A 20599-nucleotide genomic window follows, 5' to 3' on the forward strand; every position below is an offset into this window, starting at 1 on the left:
CCAATCGTGATCAATATGTTGTTCGGATATTAGAGTTTTCTCACATATGTAACACACAGTGACTTTTTCAATATATTTTTTATTTTCAAATGTGAGAGGGAGAGGTGCAGTTTGAAAACAATTTTTCCTACATATCACTTTTAAATCATCTTGAAGTTTACGTAAAAAGACATCAGAACAATTTTCTCCGCTATACGTTACATATTTTGAAAGATTATCATTATATGAACATTTAATATAATAACCAAAACTGTACACATCATGTCTCTGAATATTTGTGGTTGATGATTTATTAGGATCCACAGAACAAGAAGAAATTGGTTTTAACAATGATTCGAAGTCAGCGTAAATTACAAAAGGAACTCTCTTCTTTTTATTAAATGTATCAAAATATATTTTATCATTAGGAACATTTTTACCGAACCAATCTTTTTTAAATACGTTTGAATTGGGCAACACCGTACGAATATGTGTACAATCATTTTCCTGATGAAGAGTAAGGGCATTAGTACTAGGGAAATATAGTAAACAACCATCACATATATGGATAGCACCATTGCGTGAAGTGATCTGTCTACTGACTAGTCGAGACAAATTTTTAATATAACAGTAATGTCCATTATTCCCATTAGTAAAATAGAGTAAATTTACATGATTGGATTTTCTAGATTTCGTAAAATGTAACGGTCCAATTACATTGTGTTTTTTATTGTCATCGTTAAATTCTAAACCAAAAACATTGATACTTATATTATTTAATTTCTCTACTTTAGAAATATCTGCTAATTTAACTGGAAACTGAACCCCGTCAAATTTTAATTTATTTTCATTTTTTATATAAGAATTTACACGATCAGCATTTTTCGATACTGGATATAATGCAGAAAGTAAAGCCCACTTCAGACATTGTACATCAGCGTTTTTAACGTTAACAATAGCCTTTTTTAATCTAATATCATGAGGTAATTCAATAAATGATGATGCATGCAAAGGATTAAATTTGTTAATATTCATGTCTAAACTAATTATATCTTTAAGACTCCATCCACTATCTTTTTTCTCAAATTCACTCACTCTATGTTCTAAAGTTTCTTTCAGTGAACTGAGAAATATATGAATATCGTCAGATTCAGAAATAATATAATTTTGTGTTTGGAAATCAAAAATATTGAACGAATTTTTAGTTTGTTGAATGAAATTTGCACATAAAATGAAGTTAACTTTAAAAGTTTTTAACTTTAATATACAATCTGTAAATAACTTAATTAAATTATCATTTATTGAATTAACAAATGTTTCAACAGTTTCCAGATCTCTTGCATCTGCTATTGAAGTAATCCTATATGTTAAAATTCTTTTTCCGAATGCAGATTCAATCAGAGTAACATTTGGCAAATCATTATGAATTTGAAAAGTATTATTTTTATGACGGTTACTTTTAAAATGATTTGCTAAATACCTTTTTTTAATATAGATGTTACATGCTGAACAGGAAACCATATCATTGTTCTCAGTTTGTGATGTATCTTCTGCAACACCTCTCGAAGTCGATGGTTCATCAAGGTTTTGTGCACCTCCACCACATTGTACGTGGACACTGTAGACAAAATGAAATAAACAATTTTAGTATCTAAACATTATTTTGATATTTTATGAGAAAAAATATATTACCTATCAAAGTTTAAAACTTACCTACTTTAGTGGTATATCTGCAACATCACTCAAATTGGACGCTTTATCAAGTCGTTGTCGTTTTGGATTAGGATATGTTATACTATAATTAGATTTGCGTTTCAAAACAATGCTGGGTAAACTAGACATCCTTTTTTCTACATCTTCACACAATTGCACTAGGTCCTTATCGAAATAGGGATCGAAATCTTCAACATTTTCACACAATTGCACTAGCTCTTTGTCGAAATAGGGATCGAATTCTTTTTCAACCTTTTTACAAGTTTCAAGTAGAATATTATCAAAATAAGGACAATGTAAATCATTTTCATCATCATGAGATGATGAAAAAAGTACACTGCTACACTGGTTATTGGTCATTATTAGATATGTTACAAGTTCACTGCCAGAATTTATTTTTAAAAGTAAGTTAGTTGTGTTTTCTGAATGTATTTATACTACTATCCGTATTTACTAATGACTTGGTAAATTAGACTTCATCATAGAGACCTGTAAACTAGTTAAGTTAGGGAGTCATAAAGTAATAGTAATGGTAGTCATTAGTTAGATGTAATAAGTAATGTTACTGGTTTTGGAATACAATGTGGTGAGTCATACAATAATGGAGTCATTAGTTGTGGGTAATTAATAAAGTAATAATTAAGAAATGAAGTAGGACACACATTCGCAGATGTTTATCTCGGGATCCGTTGCAGATACGAAGCTAGGGATGCGTGCAATCGCTCCAAGTGACCCCCTAAACTTTTTTTTTTTTTTTTTTTTTTTTTTTTTTTTTTTTTTTTTTTTTTTTTTTAGTCCCCGGAGTTTCGGATTTAGGTGAGCCAGAGTTGGGTGAGCCAGAACTCTCGAATCCCTACTACTGACATGTAGATTTTTGGACTTCAATATCTAAAGAACCGTTTGAGGCATATTTATGAAATTTGAAACTGATGTATATCTTGCAAGTCTCAACACATGCGCCAAATTTGAAGTGTTAATGCACAGTAGTTTTTGAGTGATGAGGAGTCAAAAGTGGCTCAAAGTGGTTCGTCTAAATATACGCACGGTGCAGTCCCCTCCCTGGAACTAGGCTTAACATGCTCCCGCATGTCTAGAATGATTGCTCAATGTTGATTTAGTCGATTTTCTCCTGATGGAAACATGTAAGACAAAAATAAAATTTCCAACATTACAGACCTTCTAGAGCAGATGCCGCGAAAACTATACAATTTATAGAAAAACTTGTCTATCTCACCTGTAGCAAATTGAATATGCTTTTTTTGGTTCAAAGTAGTCATGTCACTAGGACGCATAGTTTCCGAGGATTAAGCGAAAAACCGAAAAGTGGCACCTTTAAACCCCCCTCTCCCCGCCGGCTCAAGGGCTAAGGGCGGGGACTTTTGCTATGTTCACCTCCTAACTAGTCTAAATAAAGTCCTGAAGTCAGAAATTGTGTTCTACAGTTTTCCATCTATAATGCTTTATTGACTGGACTATGTGGAGAGTTTCGGGAATGAATATTCATAAATGTACGCATTTTATACTAGCTATTAGTCACGCATGATAAAAAACTGTTTATATCTTTAAAAAAAATATTACTTAGGCTGAGTTGCACCACCTAACTTTAACGGTAATTAAAACATTAGCCGGTGCTTTTTGTATTGAATTTGACAGATTTTTGACGTTTGTCAAGTTAAAGTAAGATCAATCACTATAAAATACTTATTTTTGAAAATTTTGATGGGTACATGGTAAACTCCCATAATCTTATCCAAACACTATCTTGATAATACCTTACAAACCTAATTGGAAATAGCTTTCTGTAACCGCAACTAAACAAGTACAATGGTCTTATTATTACGTTGTTAAAAGAAAAGCTATTACAGTTCAAAATAGTAATTCCCAATTACGAAAAGACAGCGCAAAATACCTATTAGTCCAATATACTGAAAAAGTCCCGAATACTTTTGCCTCCAGGACCTGAACGGCAAAGGGTAGCTTCTATAATGTGTTTCGGGATAATCCTCGCGTGGATGGCTTATTTAAAATTACGACCAAGATTACGTTTTATAGATTACCGCTCATACGGCAAATTATTTTTTAGAGCGCGAAATTAGGGGCGGTGTTAGAGACTTTGTATCGACAGTCAGGTCTGTGCAAAACTCTAAGAAGACCTAGATACGATATTAAACAATTGAACTAACATTAAACTAGGAATCACCACACTCATTTGTGGCTGAGAGAGACAATTTCATTTTTTTATCCACAACGAGGAAGATCCTGGTCAGGTGAATCTAACCTGCTGGAAAGTGATGTTCAGGCCAAAGGTGGAAGCGAGCTTCACCCAGAATCCACATCTGGTGACAGATTAGGTAAGATGGCTTTAGCTAGCCAGGCGAACTTGAACAAGCCGTACCACCAACCAAACTGAACAGAAAAATCTACCCCCACTGCCCTCATGAAGAAAATGAGAGGAATGTATCGATACATTCCTCAAGCCACATTAATAAAGTAAGCTCTCAACAATAAATAAACTCATTTAGTTCATCAATCGCCTTCGAATTCCATGTAATAACGTAACAAGGGGATCATCAATATGCCTCTAATATCCTTTCATTATCCACGCAATCCTTTTCAATTGAATCGTTTTTGAACGAGTATTTATTGATCGTTTGTAAGCTATGTTCGGAACAAGTCAATGAAAATAAAGTACTAAATATTTTCATTCTTTTCTTCGTCAAGGATTTGCCAAACTGGATGCGTTCTGCAATCAGGTCAAAGTGAACGCAGCCCGCATTAAATATGGATATGGACGACATTGTCAATCTCTATACTTTTAATATCAATGCCATCTGACAGTGCGAGCACAAGAAATTAATGCAAACTGACGTTCATTTGACCTGACCGCAGAACGCATGCAGTGTCACAACTTCAGTATGATAAATGATTATGACATTTGCTTTTGATACAAAAGGTACATTACTTTCAAAAATAAGCTCAGGCGGTCTTCGTTATTGCTTTTCGTCAATAGAATCCCATCAAAAACAATACTTGTCAAAAAAACCAAGTCTCGCAACTCAGTTGTTCTACGGTAAAAAGTTGTGAGATCCATGTAATACCAAGTCCAGGCCAGGAAATCTTTAACGTTTTACATAAATTATTGACTTGGCCATCGCACTAAATAATTTAATTTACACGTGTTTTCATGCGATGGCCAAGTCAATATATTTATGTAAAACGTTAAAGATTTCCTGGCCTGGACTTGGTATTACATGGATCTCACAACTTTTTACCGTAGAACAACTGAGTTGCGAGACTTGGTTTTTTTGACAAGTATTGTTTTTGATGGGATCTCATTTCTTTTTGTATTTTGTAGACAGCAGTTATGTATCTAGAAAACTGGACCGAAATTAAAAAAAATTACTCGACTTGGCGGTTGCACTACCGTGCCCCCAAATCTCATTTCTTTTTGTATTTTGTAGACAGCAGTTATGTATCTAGAAAACTGGACCGAAATTGAAAAATTTTACTCGACTTGGCGGTTGCACTACCGTGCCCCCAAATATTTTAGTTTTTCCTTGATTCATACACCAAACACTACTTATATTCCAAATTTGAAGCTTCTAGGTCTGCTAGAAGTGCCTTAGAATTTTGATGATCGGTGAGTCAGTCAGTGAGTCAGTCAGTGAGTGACAAAATTAAGTAACTTTGACCTGTTATAATTCTTAAACTACTGGTTCAAATTGAATGAAATTTTAAATATACCGTGTCTTTACAATGCCTGCATAGCTAATGAAAATTCAGCCTTCTAGTTTTATCCACAACGAAGTTACAGGCGGTCGAAAATGGCCTGAATTGCTTCGAGAAAAGGATGGTACGGCCGTGCCGCTTTTTTGCTCGACTTGGTGGGGGCACTGCCGTGCCCCCAAATTACCTAATCACCCTAATTATTCGTCCGGTTCCTACCAAGAATATGCACTTTATCAAACCAAAATCAACACGAGCGAATTCGTAGCAAAGGCTATTATTAGACAGTATAACAAATCACAAGTGCCTCGTTATATTCGCCCTTGGGTGAGAGGACACACTGGTGATAAAGGTCAAATTTAATTCGTATGAAATGGGATTTCTATGAATTGCGATACAGTATCTCTAGGGAAATGTGTTCTAGTAAAGTTAAATTTTAGTGTTACAGCAGAACTTGTATGGTTTCATGGAATTAATTACTAAATAGATAAATAAGTTTTGAATTGGTATTGGTATTAAATGAATTACAAAAATAACTTTCATCCTATTCCCCCAATTATACGTCATTACTTCACATAATTTGTTGAATATGTTTAAATTACTTATAAAAACAGCTTTATAAAGTAGACTCCAATTATATGCAGGAAAATTTTTGAACGAAAAACCGTAAATCTATACAATAAATTTCCCACTGCCAAAAACATCACAGCGACTCTGTATCGCAAATATCATTGTATTTTTACCAAATCTACCCTCGTCTTACAAAGAAGGCTTGCCTTTCACGCACCTTCCAAACATAATAAGGCGGAACCTCGCTTCCTGGCGTGATCCGGGTACACACATACGCGGCCGAGTTCGGAAGTCGCGCGCGCTATCGTGATCGGAAAGCATCTGCGTCTCCCCATCTCCGGCGGTTATTTGCTTCGGTGCGTTAAGAACTCTGCGTAATTATGCCAGCCTGGTACTTTTGTTGACAAGAAATCACGTTTGCAAATTAATTTTACAGTTTTGTTTATACATTTTTTGGCTGTAATGGTGGGAAAATAATATAACAGAAGAAGAGATGAGTGCGAAGGCAGAACAATATTAAGGTCTTTGAGTGATTTATTTGATGGATAGAATCAATTATAGAAGTTAGTCCTGTAAGTTAGCTATAGATAGGGTATTATATGGCACTTTACTAGTTCAGTTCACTGCCCTTAAAGTTTTCTTCAAGCCACCTCACCCTAATATTTAGGGCCCAAAGCAAACAATACCCTTTGTGGAGCTTGTTTTCTTTGAGAGTCAATGAATTCTGACGAAAAATATCTCATTTTGCTAACTTAAATGGAAGTGATAAGTTGACAGCTTGAATGAAATGTTTAAATATGTGTAATTTGCTTCAAGTTCTAAATTATTCTCCATAACTTTTCCCACTTTACGAATAGGGCAAGAAAGTTTTGGTTTTTTATCTAAAAATAATATTAAGCACTGAAAAGATAAATATAGAGGATAGAAGAGGATATGCCACAAAGAAACACCATAAGACTCTTTCAACTTAGGAGTTCTGGTTACTATAGTCACATTATGTATTTTTACCCAGTGTGTGAACTTGATTGTCCAAAATGGAAAACAATTCATGAAAAATTTTCAGATTTTCGGAAGCGTGCCGTGATAAAATCTTATCGATAATTTTAGACGACAAATGTATGGGCTTATCGTGTCAAATCTATAAAATGCCCGATAAAAGTTTATCGTGGCCAACCACAACCCACACGACATAAGGAGAAATGTTAAGGTTGAGTTGCACCACCCTTCTTCAACCAACAACGATAACCGGTGTTTTCTGCATGGAGTTTCACAGACTTTTGACGTTTTTAAGTTCAAATAAGATGGTGCAACTCAGCGTAAACAAATAAATATCTTTGGACAATTTCACACAGCGCCATCTTGCCCCAAAGGAAGCAATTAATATGCTTGTACACACCCATGTACCTACACCCAGACCCGTCACAGAAATTTAAATTCGTCATTTTAATTTCTGCCCGGCCGGGACTCGAACCAGGCACCTCTCGGTATAGTAGTCCATGTCAAACCACTACACTAAGCGGCCGATGAGTAAATAGTTAGAATCGATGTCCTAAGTCGGGTTTCAGTTCGCATTAAGAGGCATTACGCCGGAGAGCTCAGACGTCTGCCCAAACAGTCCGACAATGCTCTCGACGTTTTACTCCATTTCTGAAGCATCTTGACTTATTGACTTTTACAGTGAGATACTTGAGACTTTCAATTGTTTAAATTGAATTTTATTTAATTTAAGTGCTCGTTTTAATCATTATTAATTTTAGCCTACTGTTATCGTTATACGTCAACTATTTTACAAAACTTATTAACCTAAACCTTCCTCATAAAGCACTCTATTTATTGGTGAAAACAGTATGAAATTCGGTTTAATAAATTTAGAGATTATCGTGTCTTACAATAATGTTCCGATAACGTGATACGAGTACGTTTATTAAGAGACCATTTGTTAATAACCTGGCTAGCTACCACCATCTTGCCTAAGTTTGTCGTCATAACAACAATGTTAACAGCTTTGTTGTGTTCCGGCAGTTAGAGGTAAGATAGCCAGTTCCTCCGTGGTTGAGGATTCTGGGTGAAGTTCGCTTCCACCTTCGGCCTGATTGTCACTTACCATCAGGTGAGATACAGGCTAAGAGCTTCCTCGTTGTGGATAAAAAAAACTATTTTCAAATTACAGCAATTTTCAGATTCAGTAAAATGCTAAACCAAACTTAAAAGTACTTAACACCTTCAAATCTTTCAATTGTTTTATTTTCGTAAACACTCCAAAAGCCGTTTAAGAAGTCCTTTGAAAAGTTTTCCTTTGAGTCACACAATGTCCACACAATAAAATAGCAATTAAAGAGCCAAATAATGAAATGCTAAATCTTATAACAAGTTGTAATGTTTAATAGATAACAACTTGAGATTAAGAATCTTTTGTGAGGTATTTTGAATACTAATAGAAGCTATATTAAGTGGGCTTTTTCATCATTCATTCATTGTCATCGTCATCAACAATGATCACAATATTTGATCAAATCTTGTGTCTAATCACAATGATAATTCTAACGTTTTGTTAAAAGACCTTAACTTTGTTATTCTCAATTCAACATGTCTGTCAATCCTTTCCCAGTTCCTTCATTAATCATTTTAGTTTTCAAGGCGAGTGAATAGGCACTTACAGGGCCGATATGTACCATCGTAGACTGCATCTCACTTAACACCAGGTGCGATTGCGGTCAAATACCAGCCTTGTCTAGCATAAAAAAAACTTAACGCTGTTATTAAGGGAGCTAACAGCATCCATGCTTAATGAAAATATGCACTTAGACAGTACCTTAACCCGGCAACTTTTAAATGGTGAAATAATTTTTAAAATCGCTTCAGTAGTTTCGGAGCCTTATAAACACAAACAATCACCTCTTATAATAATAGTGAACATGAACTATTACCTAATTTGTAATTCCATGCTCTGCGTTCGTAGTCAGTCTACTGCATACAACAATATTATGTATCACGGAGTTGAGGAGTGAGGCTGTGTTGTAATTATTGAGATTGTTCGCGAAGTTTTTATTGTAGCGAAGGAATGTTGAATAAAAGAGTTTTCGCTTAAAAAGGACTAGCTTTATTATATGAAGAGGGAAGTTTAAGAGTTTTCCCTATTGGGGAAATTTCTTTTATGTTAATGTCTACGCGTTTTTATTTTGCTTAGCGTTTTGCTTTTGCAGTATCACTGATAATATGAAGAGGCACTCCGCAGTGTCGGGAAGTAATCTAGCCAACTATTGATGATGCCAAACGGGAACAAAAAGTGGTAAACAAATAGGTATCATACACGTAGAGTAAACTAACAATGCTAGATACAATGTAATTGTTGGTTCAAGTCCCATGAAAGTTGCTTAAAAGTGTTAAAGTAGAGAGCACGAGTATGCTATCCATCACCTAAAGTTACTTATAAGGGTATATTTCCAGACTTTCCGGTCATACGTCATAGAAATGCTCATACATAATAAACAAAACAACCAATATACCAGGAAGCAAGAGCTAAGCCAATAGAACTAAAAGATTAGACGCAGCTAAAACATCGATATCACTACAAATCGAGGTTAAAATGTCTCAATCTCAAGCGCGTGCGAGAGAAACAAACACAAACAGCTGAATGAAGCTGGCGAGCGATTGCATTGTCTGCACTTGTTATTAACACGACTGTGCCTCCCCCAATGATTTCCAGATTAAATAGTTGGTAGCGGCCTGCATCCAGCGCCTTCCTGCTATCTTTATGAGGTCGTCTGTCCAACTTGTAGATGGACGACCCACGCTGCGGCTTTTGGTACGTGGCCTCCACTTAAGAACCTTGCTGCCGCATTGGCCGTCAGTTCTGTGTACTGTGCCCTACCCATTGCCACTTCAGCTTGCTAATCCATCGGGATATGTCAGTGACTTTAGTACGTTTATACGGATCTCCTCATTTCTGATTCGATTAAAGAAACACTGAGCATAGCCCTCTTCATAGCATCTGTGCAACTTTGAGCTTAATAAGGACTATAGTGGCCTTTCAAAACCAGTCATCACTGGAAATACGAGTACACTTTGAAATTGAGGTTCAAATGTCCCACTCTGGCTCGTGCGAGAAACAAAAGACAACACAAACAGCTGAGCGCCGCTGGCGAGCGATTGCATTGTCCGAGGCACCATTAACACATGACCGTGTTGGTGTTTAGAGACACAACTCATGAATCGAAGCCCGAAGGAAACTCAGATGAAACGCGTTTCAGGTCTGATGACTGTTTTTGTAGGCGTCTCCAAGTACAACTTAGATTATTTTGAATCTCCCATAGAACAGACTGACACTGGTGTTTGATGTCTTGATTCCTTTTAATTATTTTTTAGAACCTTTCCTAGCGACGTCAAGTGGTTTTCTTTCCATTTTCCATAATATTACCTCTCTCAAAAACTTACTGACCTCTGAATTAAACCTATGGCCATTAAATATGCTAAATAAAGATGTCAACAAATTAAATAACTATGTTTAGTAATAGACAGCCAATATATTGTTTGGCATGTGTATGTATAAGTTCCCTGAAAAGGTATTTAAATAAATAATCCACCAATAGGCTTGGGAGAAACGTACCTATTTCATAAAGCTCTTCCACTGGCTATTCTATACCCAATAGGCTATAGGTATATAAGATAGTACATCGAAAGCCAAAACACAAAGTGATACGCTTCCAAAGCTCACATGCGAATGGTTTACATACCATAGAGGCATTCCAAAACAATGCGTCTCCTCTAACGAAGCACGAACACACGGGCGACTACACTCTGCCGACTAGTTGTTCCGAACTACCTCAACAGAAACCTTATTCAAATACCTGTGCAAATGCTACCGAGAAATGTATTAGAGGTTGGAAACTATTGGCGAAATAATTGGAGCGTTGCCGGAATCCTATTAATTGCAAGTTCTAAAATTTACATGATATGCTCTCGTTGCAAATAGTAATAAAATCGTTGCTCTAACAATCAAATAACCAATTAAACAGAGCTTGTACCTACTACAGCGCGAAAATAATAGACTATTGACTTCTATTATTTTCGCGCTGTAGTACAAGCGTGACCTGTAGACTATTGACTTGCCACCTTTGCAATGCCTTAACTAGGTAACTAAGTAATAAGCACACATGTATTAGTGATAAGACCTTTAATTATGTACACTAAGTAGGCAAATTTATTTGAATTTGAAAAAAAAAATTGAATTTGAAAAATACCAAGTTTAATCCTCATCACTTTAAATGCACATCACTCTCTGTAGAATTTGCGAGTCATTATATGAAGCAACCTAAACTGGAAGAACTTTAAAAAAAATTAAAAGCAAAGTGTGAATTCACTCCAGAAATTAACAAATTCAATTTCTAATTCTCGTTTTGTTTCATTATTCATTAGAGCAATATCCTCAAGAAAATAAGATGGCCACCCTGGACTAGGACGATATAATTAAAAGTGTAGTACAAGCAAACAGCAGGCCTCGTTAGGCAGTAACGAGACCCTCAAACCTACTACCCTCCGGAAAAATCGCGCCGTTTTCATTACTTTTAGATATTTTGAAGGTTAATTGCGCTCTTCTCCGCTTGCTATATTTAGACTCTTGGATTAACATGGTAAATTATTCTTACTAAACATAAAGGTCACAAAAGTAATAAGACACGACTGGATTTAGCCGATGTATGTAATGCCCTTCAAGCGGAGTATTCAAGCCTACAGGCTGCTGTAAACAAATGAAACACAAACTCAGCAGTAAAAATCATAAAGTTTTGAATTGTAATTAAGCTTTTTAAGTGCTAAACACGTCGCATTGTAATTTTAACGTTGAGGGATTTTTATGATTTTTCTTTTTTTTTTAATAAACAGATAATAAAGCAAAGCTCTACTAATAATGTAGGTACAAAGGAATAGATAGAGAATTCTTCCAAAGCTAATTAACCCGACTCTAGCCAATATAAGTTTCCTCTTTTAATTACAGATCCTATCCTACGTCCTAATCTCCCCCAAACCATTAAAGGTAGAGATAAGAATCCGCAACTCCGAACTTTTGAAAGGACAGTTTATTCTAGAACATTCCCTAAACTATCCCCCGGGCAGTATTAAGAATTCACCACACACTCCTAAAGTGTTCCAACCCTAAAGTTCACTTAAACAAATGTTTAAGCCAGCGATAAGGTGTTACAGAAACGTAACGCTAACCAACCGGCTCGCCAACTCATTAGGAGCCCTCGAAATGTGAAAGTAATTTAAGAAAACCACATCCTAAAAGGGTCTCCTTGTACTGGTGGCAACCTCCGCGGGTAACTGTACGCGTGTACAGTCGGACTCTGGATGATAAATGAATTTTATTTCAATTAACTGCGACAATACGAGTACAACTACAAATTACTGTAACGACTGTTTTGAAGAGCTAGTAACCCCACCAAAAACATTTTCATGTAACATGTTGCCAAAACTAATTGTATGGCTTGCACAGTAAAAAAGTTCTCGTATAGAGCCAAGCTTTTAACTTAGTCAAAATATGTGACATGGCCGTTTTGCTGTCGTCAAAATATGGGCGTAGGGTTTATACATTTATACTGTCTAATTATAATAATATAAATATTTAGTTGTACTGTTCTTTATCTACTATTCTGTTATAATACGAATAGTAACGAAACGGCCAAGCCACATATTTTAACGGAGCTGTAGAGTTACAAGCTTGGTTCTACATAAGAACTGCTACCTTTACATATTAAGGCCCATTTTGAAAAACATTATTGTACTTACTTCGTTATCCGTTAAACATTTCTGAAGTGTACTATACAAAGAACTTGTATAAACGTAAAACTAACACCACGGGTACCCTCAATTAAGTGCGGCACCTCAAGCGAAAATGGATCCTATACAAACACTGGCAAGAGCGATTTTGCGAGTGAAAAGTGAGAGTAATTATTATCAGAATAATTTGGGAGCAGTTCATGTTATTACAATTTAGGAAACTAAACACAAACAGCACATTTCGTTAAGCTTAGGATGCGTTTTATGGAAAACCAACAAGCCCATTGGAAATTCCATTGCGATTGGAATATTAATATTAAGTGAAGTAGGGAATGGGGGAATGGGGTGGTGGTAAGCTATATTTTTCCTTCGTATCGAATGTCCCAAGTTTAATTCCCGCCAGTAACTATAGTGACGTTAAACCTGATAATCACTCTAATGTCAAGCACTAAACTAAGCTAAAACACAAAAACCTATAACTACAATTTACAGCTTTTTTGACAGCAATCGAATTGTAAAGAGTTCTCTCTCTATTCAGGAGTTCTACATTTAGGTTAGGAATATTAAAATTACCGCCGCGTACCGGAAAACGCAGCGTAGGACGTCCACCTACAAGGTGGACCGTCGACATCGTAAAGGTAGCGGGGAAGCGCTGGACGCAGGCCGCTACCAATCGATCAACATGAAAAACATTGGGGGAGGCCTTTGTTCAGCAGTGTAGGTCTTATGGCTGAAATGATGATGATGATTAAAATTACTATTTTGATGGTTTGAATCAATTGGGAGGCATATCACGTCGAAGAGTCAGTCACGCTAATTGAGTTATCATCTTCGATGCTAGGTGACGCAAGGAACTTTACCAAGTTCAAAAACTTAATCGTTACAGTGCCCCAAAAAAAGGAGAATTGTCATCACTTTAGGGAGTAATTTACAATACGTCTGTTTTGCGAAGTCATGATTTGGAAAAGGGTCAGTTTGGGAAATTCCCATAATGACACTAAAGAAAACATTCGACCCTTTATGATCATAAATATCTCCATCTATGTCCAAAATGTAAAGTTTCTTCAAGTACCTATACGAGCAGGGACTATCAACAAAGTCAATTTTAAAATGTTTGGTTTGCACGAGCAATGAGCCGCCCGCAATTCTGTGTTTTGTATTGTCCATTATTTGAAATGAAACAAATTAATGATACATGGCGGAGTTGGGTCTAGTACTCTAGTCAGTGAGGAGAAATATAAGCCACGGTGTTCAAACGTCAACTTTGTTGATGGTACCATGGTTTTGGATAACCCAAACTCTTTTTCGTTCTGGCTTTTCTTTAGGAACCTAAAATTCTGTTTGGGATATTCGCAATTCCAGCAACAAACAATAAACATCAGAAGCAGTCGGCGAGCACCACCTTCTAGAGAGCTATAAATTCTGAGACTGGAAATTTAATAATCTGCGAAACGTGCTGTTCAGTTATTAATGTAAGACATAATTGCGTTATGGAATAATAACACTGTTACGTACTTGAGGTGGCCCATAAATTCTGTGTTATTGCTACCAAATGTAAAATCGATGTCAATTAATTAATTAAATGTAGGTTTGGCGTGGGTCATCTATCTTTGTGGGTAAGGCAAGCCTTATTGTAAGACGTTATAAATAAACTAAGGGCGGATCAGGCCAAAGTTGGATAAGTCTTGAATAGCATCCTGCACTTAGAGAAATTCATAGAACGTCCATTTGAGAAATTACCAATTGCTATTTGCCGCCAAACTTTGTAAATAAGTGGATTTGATTTAATTACGACCACTACTAATGTTTAACATTTTGACAGTTGGTAGGTACGAGTATTAGAACCTGACAAAATGGATTTAATCTTTCATATGACTTCATACTGAAATGCTTTGATGTAATTCAAATTCAAGCTGTCAAAATTGCTATTTTTTTTTTTCATTTATTTCAGAAATCTTCAAAGTAACTTTGCTGACTGGAACATGAGCGCTCTCAATTAGGTTTGATATACATAGAAGAGCCCTTTTATTTACCTTAACTTTGTTTGTTACTTGAACCCGCCCTTTGTGCAAGTAGGTTCAAACTGATAGTGATCAATTTATTATGGGCAGAGCTCGTGTAAAATCGCCGGGGCATCTCAGTTTAGAGATCGCAGCGTCAGTACATTAGAAAGAGATGGCCGTCCGGGCACAGACAACTTTACTGATAGAAACTGGTCTTTAAACACAAAATAGGACTTTAAGCGTATTCAATACATTTGTTTTTTTTTTAAGTGTGGAAAAAAGGCAGGTTTATTTAAGTTCTTTCGCGGTAAAAACTCCATTATAAGTAAAAGACTCTCTTTAGATATTACTAAAAGTGTCCATACACAACCTATCTAGTCTAACTCCGCATGAAAACACCAAGAAAAAAAAATATTACAAAAAATATAGCTTTGTTTGTTAACATTAAATATTTGATATTATCATGAAGAATATTTGACATTAGCATAAAGTCGAGTTTGAAGTAGGTACTTGTCATTATTCGTCCACAAAGTTTGCATATCAGTCTGAAAACTACAATATTATCCTCAGAAGTGGTGGTGGGTACTACACGTATAAGATTGTAGTTGTAATGACCGTAAACAAAGCTTTAGATAAGGTTAATTGTATAGTTAAACAGATGGTCAACATCTAGGAAATTGAGTGTAGGTAGAGTTCAAAGGCGAAAATCTCAACAGTAAATAGTAAAGAAATTACACAATACATTAATGTAAGCGCCAACGTATAACATGATTAACGCAGAGCCAGATAATTGATGTGGATGTAGAATTCATTACGGGCAGGAGCTGGAAGACGCCGCACTGATTGGCTATTACAGCGGCATATTGAGTTGTGATTGGCTATCACAAAGCCGTTGGGTTGTTGGCAAACGTTGTTAAGGCTTATGGCGCCAAGTAGAGTGGGAGCGCGTTTATAATATAGGGTTAGGGTTAGAATTGGTTGATGTGTATTGTGTATCCTAGTTAGTTCGTTTTGGAATAGAGCCAACTTAAAAAAAAATCTATTTATATGCACACAGTTTTTTCATATTAATTACTGTCAAAATACATAAAATGTGGTAGTTATTATAATAATGTTCTTAAATGTATGTATTTTTAAACTGGAGGGCCAACTTGAACATTATGATATTTACAGTGTTTCTCATTGTAAGTCAATAATAATAATGTTGTAAGTATTCTGTTTTGAGAAATGTATAAAATTACTTAACTTAATGGTAAGCCATTGGGCCCTTGAAAAATGGTGGGCAGTAATAATAACAGTAAGAAACTGAACATCTTCAGATTGTCTTCAATTCTTGGCATCTAACGCGCGAGTGTTCTGCGGCCAGGGCGAAGGTTAGTGGGGCATGAAAACCGTCAAATGTAGCCCCATAAATCGAGGAAGTAGGCCACCGGACTTACGGAATGGGTGGCCAATATTTTGATGTATGATTCACTATGAACTTGCCAAGACAAATATTTGCGACTTGCGGTGCCCTGCGCAAATGTGGGTGAAACTTCTACATACAAACTTCTACCCCTTGACAAGCTTATCCGTTCTGTTTACCTTTTTAGTCTCAAGGAGTATATTATCCTTAAAATTGTTAATATCTCGTTGAATCAATTAAGCTTGTAGCAGTTTTTCTCACTTGTGACTTGGTAGGTGCAGAACCATTTCAATAAGAATTGCCAGAATATTTACTTTAGTTAAAAATCGCCGATTTTGCGCCAAAATAAGTCGAAAAGGATAGAAAAATATAGCATATTTGGAAGACGAAAACAATGGACAATATTCTAAATATTGAGATACTACCTTTAGTAGACATTAACTATTCGGTTTGTACAGAACCAAAAGAATATACTTTATTCTGTGAAATGAATTACTTTGGAAATTTGCCTTTAAACAACTGCATTCCAACTAAACTCCAGAGTTTGTAGAATGACAGAGATGTTCTAATATTATGAACATATCATTTAGTAACTGAATAAGCTTAATTCCAGATTTGGAATTAGCCAGATTCCATGACCTAGATTCCAGGGGTGGGGGAGGTTCCCAGATGATTTACATAGGCTTAGCGAACAGAACGAAACTTACAAATTGCCACATTACGGCTCTGGTCTGGGTAGAGACAAACAGCTAGAACGTAGATACTAAAGGTTAAGAGAATTACAACCAAAATTCTGACATTCCCGTTACGTACAAAGGAAAAAATTATAACGTGCTTGGCTGCGACCCAATTTTGCCGCAGCAAAATCAAAGCTATCCCAAAGTTAATAAAATCACGTGATTGTTTTTCAGTATTGATAGTTGTAACAATAAATGATGACAATAAACTTTATCAAACCTGAAATTGGAAACGTTTAACTATGTTAATTAATTAACTATTGTAAATTAAAATACAGAAACCCGTTATGTGATAGTAAACTTGTGAATGTGCGTTTTATAGAGTGTACAGTTAGAAAGATATTATAAAGGATCTAAGAAATTAGGATTAGAAATAATCTCAGATCCTTATTTAAATAAACAGCTGTATGTCAGCTGTGTAGGTACTATGTACTGTCAAAGGTGCAGAAGGCTGCAGCTGTCAAAAGTAAGAGCTTTTGACAGCTAGGTATATAAACTGTCTAATTTGACAGCTGCCATTATAAGATTACATAAATTACATCCAAATTGCATTAACTCGTAAGGCCACGATACCACGACTTAAGCAACCAATATAAATTGAAGGAAGTTATACTTAAGTGTTTATAGTCTAATTACCAGGTCTTATAGCGCGCTTATGAGGCTTCCGCGATGAGCGAATACCGATATATCTCTAAATCTGCTGTGTGGAATCACTAGCTATGTCGCAGGTATTGTTTACTGTTACAATTTGTTACTCTGTCTCGACGGTGTTTGACTTTGAATACGCCATTACGGTGGTAGAGTTATTGCAGTCAAAAGTAGCACTGTTTTAACATAATTAGCCGAACAAACATTCACCTTACAGAGTTACGTGTGTAATTGGACGTGTTTTTAAGTATTCATTGCTCTAAAATCAGCCACGCCGTCTAATAGGAAATATAATTGTTGTTGTTACTGCAGTACGTCTGTCTCTTTCGCGCGGTGAGTCACTGTGTTTACGGCGACAGGAGCCGTCTAATAGGACGACCGATGGTCGGTAATAAGGCTTAAAAACATACCTCGAGCTGGGTGAGATGAAAGAAGCGAAGATAGGTGGTGGTGAACGAGGTTATACGAGCGGCGGCGAGAGATGCGCGCACACGTCCGACGCGACTACAGGCCGGGCGCCGACTGACCGCGTCGATCGATACACGGCCATTGCTGTCGGTGCTGGATCGCGTTCCGTTCTACGTAATGCCGATTCCGTTTCGTACATTTCGAGGTTATACTTTTTTGGTTGAAAAGAAACTTGCAGATTTCTTGTTTATGTTGAAACTATTGTCGTGTAATGAAAATGTGGGCAACCTTTCACAGCTGAAATGTGCTATTGTCTGGTTTTGTTATTCAGATGTCAGTGTACGAGGGTTTGGGATATTACTCTAGCGAAAACTAGCATTAAAATTTTTGGCAACATTTTCTTGAAACATGAATAATCTTATCTTTTTAATCAATTTCACTGAATGAAACTAAGTAGAGATATAAAAGATAATGGTGAATGTTTGAATTTTGATTAGATAGGCGTAATTTTTGTGTAAAAATAGCTCTACATAAATAAATACGATATCTATCTATTTGATCATAAATAAATAACTAGTTGGTGCTGTCAAATGTCTACGATATGTTTAAATAGTTGCATGTCGCATGCTATAATGCATTTGTTTGATAACAGTGTTTTACTTAATCTTAGCTGACCTTGACTGATACAGTATGAATCAATAATGGCTACCTACTTTGTACTCTATGTGTAGGAGCATTTGCATATTTAAATGTATTAAGTCATCAAAATAATTAGGTTTTGAGACATTTTTACATTCGTCTGCGTAAACTGCAGTGACGTCATACTATTAGTAGTTATAGTAAAGCATTATAGAAGCAAGACAGCTGGCATAGACGTTTTCATAGCGCGGTGTTTGATACCTACATTCTTAGATTTGATTTCCAGTTCAATTAAGAAAACTATCATTTAATATTATTCGCAAATGGCTTGAAGTTCTCTCTAAAACTCTTTTAACTCGAAGCATAAAATTACTAGATTGGACTTAAATGCTGAATATGAGAGTCTATTCAGAGATATATTATCTACTGCATTTTTATTTTGCCTTCATTGAAATAGTTTTAAAACGCATGTTCGCGAACATTTTTAAAATAATCTAATTTGCCGTGTTTCATAAGAAGCACAAAATGTGAAATCCATCTTGTATTCATTTGAATATTTTTGTAAAATAAAAATGAATAAGCATTGTTTACAAAATAAAAGGTAGAGTCTTGCAATTCTAAGTAGCCATACAATGTATTTCTATTTTTATTTTTCAATCGCCCACGTTTTCTTCTCGTCAGAAGGTTGTATTTCGAGGAAAAGCCCCTTCGGGTATTATTTACATTAAACAAATTGCCTAACGTTTGCCTTCATGTTCGTTCGTTCGTTCGTTTCAGCCAAATGACGTCCACTGCTGGACAAAGGCCTCCTCCAAGGTTTTCCACAATGCACGGTCCTGCGCTGCCCGCATCCAGGCTCTTCCCGCGACCTTTACCAGATCGTCGGTCCACGTAGTAGGAGGCCTGCCCACGCTACGTCTTCCAGCCCGTGGTCGCCACTCGAGAACCTTCCTGCCCCAACGGCCATCGTCTCTACGAGCTATGTACCTGCATTAAATTTTGTAAGTATGTATTTATTTATTATATATTTTATATATTATATATGTACCTATGTAGCATATTTTTTTAATCTCTTTGTTTGGTTTAGGAGTGTGATATTTGTTTTTATTTTTCTTTCCTGCACTAGAAGTACCGCCAAACAAATTTATTTTCTGCTCAACCCAAAGGTAAACTGGTCGAGAATGCTTTAGTGCATTAAGTTCGCCTTATGTACAAATTTATTTTGGCATAAAAGTTTAAATAATAATAATAAGTAACTATGTATTTCTGTGCTTATGTATGGTGCAGAATAAAGATCTATCTATCCATTTAGCCTATTGTATCCTTCAGAGAAGGCTTATTTAAGTATTTGTAATATAATTGTGAAATAAAAAAGCTTACATAAACATTTTTAAGCTTAATATTGGTAGAAATTCATCCAGAATTAAGAAAGATAAGCGCAATTAGAGAAGTCCACTGGATTGAAGTAAATCAAACTGTCTAATTAGTAGAATAACTAATTATAAGTTCTTTAATATTTTAATTCCAAAAATCCTTTAAAGTTTAAACTTTTTGAAATAAATTGCTTTACGAAATTTTAATTCGTTCTGATACTGACGCTTCAGAAAACGTCAGCCTTTTAATTATCATCATCATTATAATTTCACCCATAAGGCGTCCACTGCACGGACTGCACCCAATGATTTCCATATTGACAGGTGGGTAGCGGCCTACAGCGCCTTCTAATGCCTATACTAATACCTTTATAATGCGCCTTTTAATGCATTTAACTATCTACCTACGTATAAATGAGTGCTATAAGGCCCGCTAACATGCACTTACGTATCAAACAGCGAGGCACGCCTCTAATAACGATGATTCAATGTAAACATGAGCGTATCACTCCCTGCGGGTACATGAAAGGCCTCTCAGTATGTTTTTCCTAGTTACACAAATTCTTAAGAAAACTTCAAAGAGATTGTTTGTATACAATTTCATAGGAAAATATTTCAGGCATT

At 35.8% G+C, this 20599-nt stretch overlaps 1 protein-coding gene across 1 annotated transcript in view; it reads right to left on the bottom strand.

Annotated features, from left to right (window-relative positions):
• Positions 1-18100, bottom strand: part of LOC135083765 (complexin) — a 435534-nt gene extending 417434 nt beyond the window's left edge. Inside the window, exon 1 of the mRNA XM_063978505.1 lies at positions 17966-18100. The gene's annotated coding sequence lies outside the window, so the exon portion shown is untranslated. The remainder of the gene's footprint in view (positions 1-17965) is intronic.
• Positions 18101-20599: the final 2499 nt, after the last annotated feature.

Source organism: Ostrinia nubilalis, chromosome 24 (genome assembly GCF_963855985.1).
Source record: "Ostrinia nubilalis chromosome 24, ilOstNubi1.1, whole genome shotgun sequence".
Classification (NCBI taxonomy): domain Eukaryota; kingdom Metazoa; phylum Arthropoda; class Insecta; order Lepidoptera; family Crambidae; genus Ostrinia; species Ostrinia nubilalis.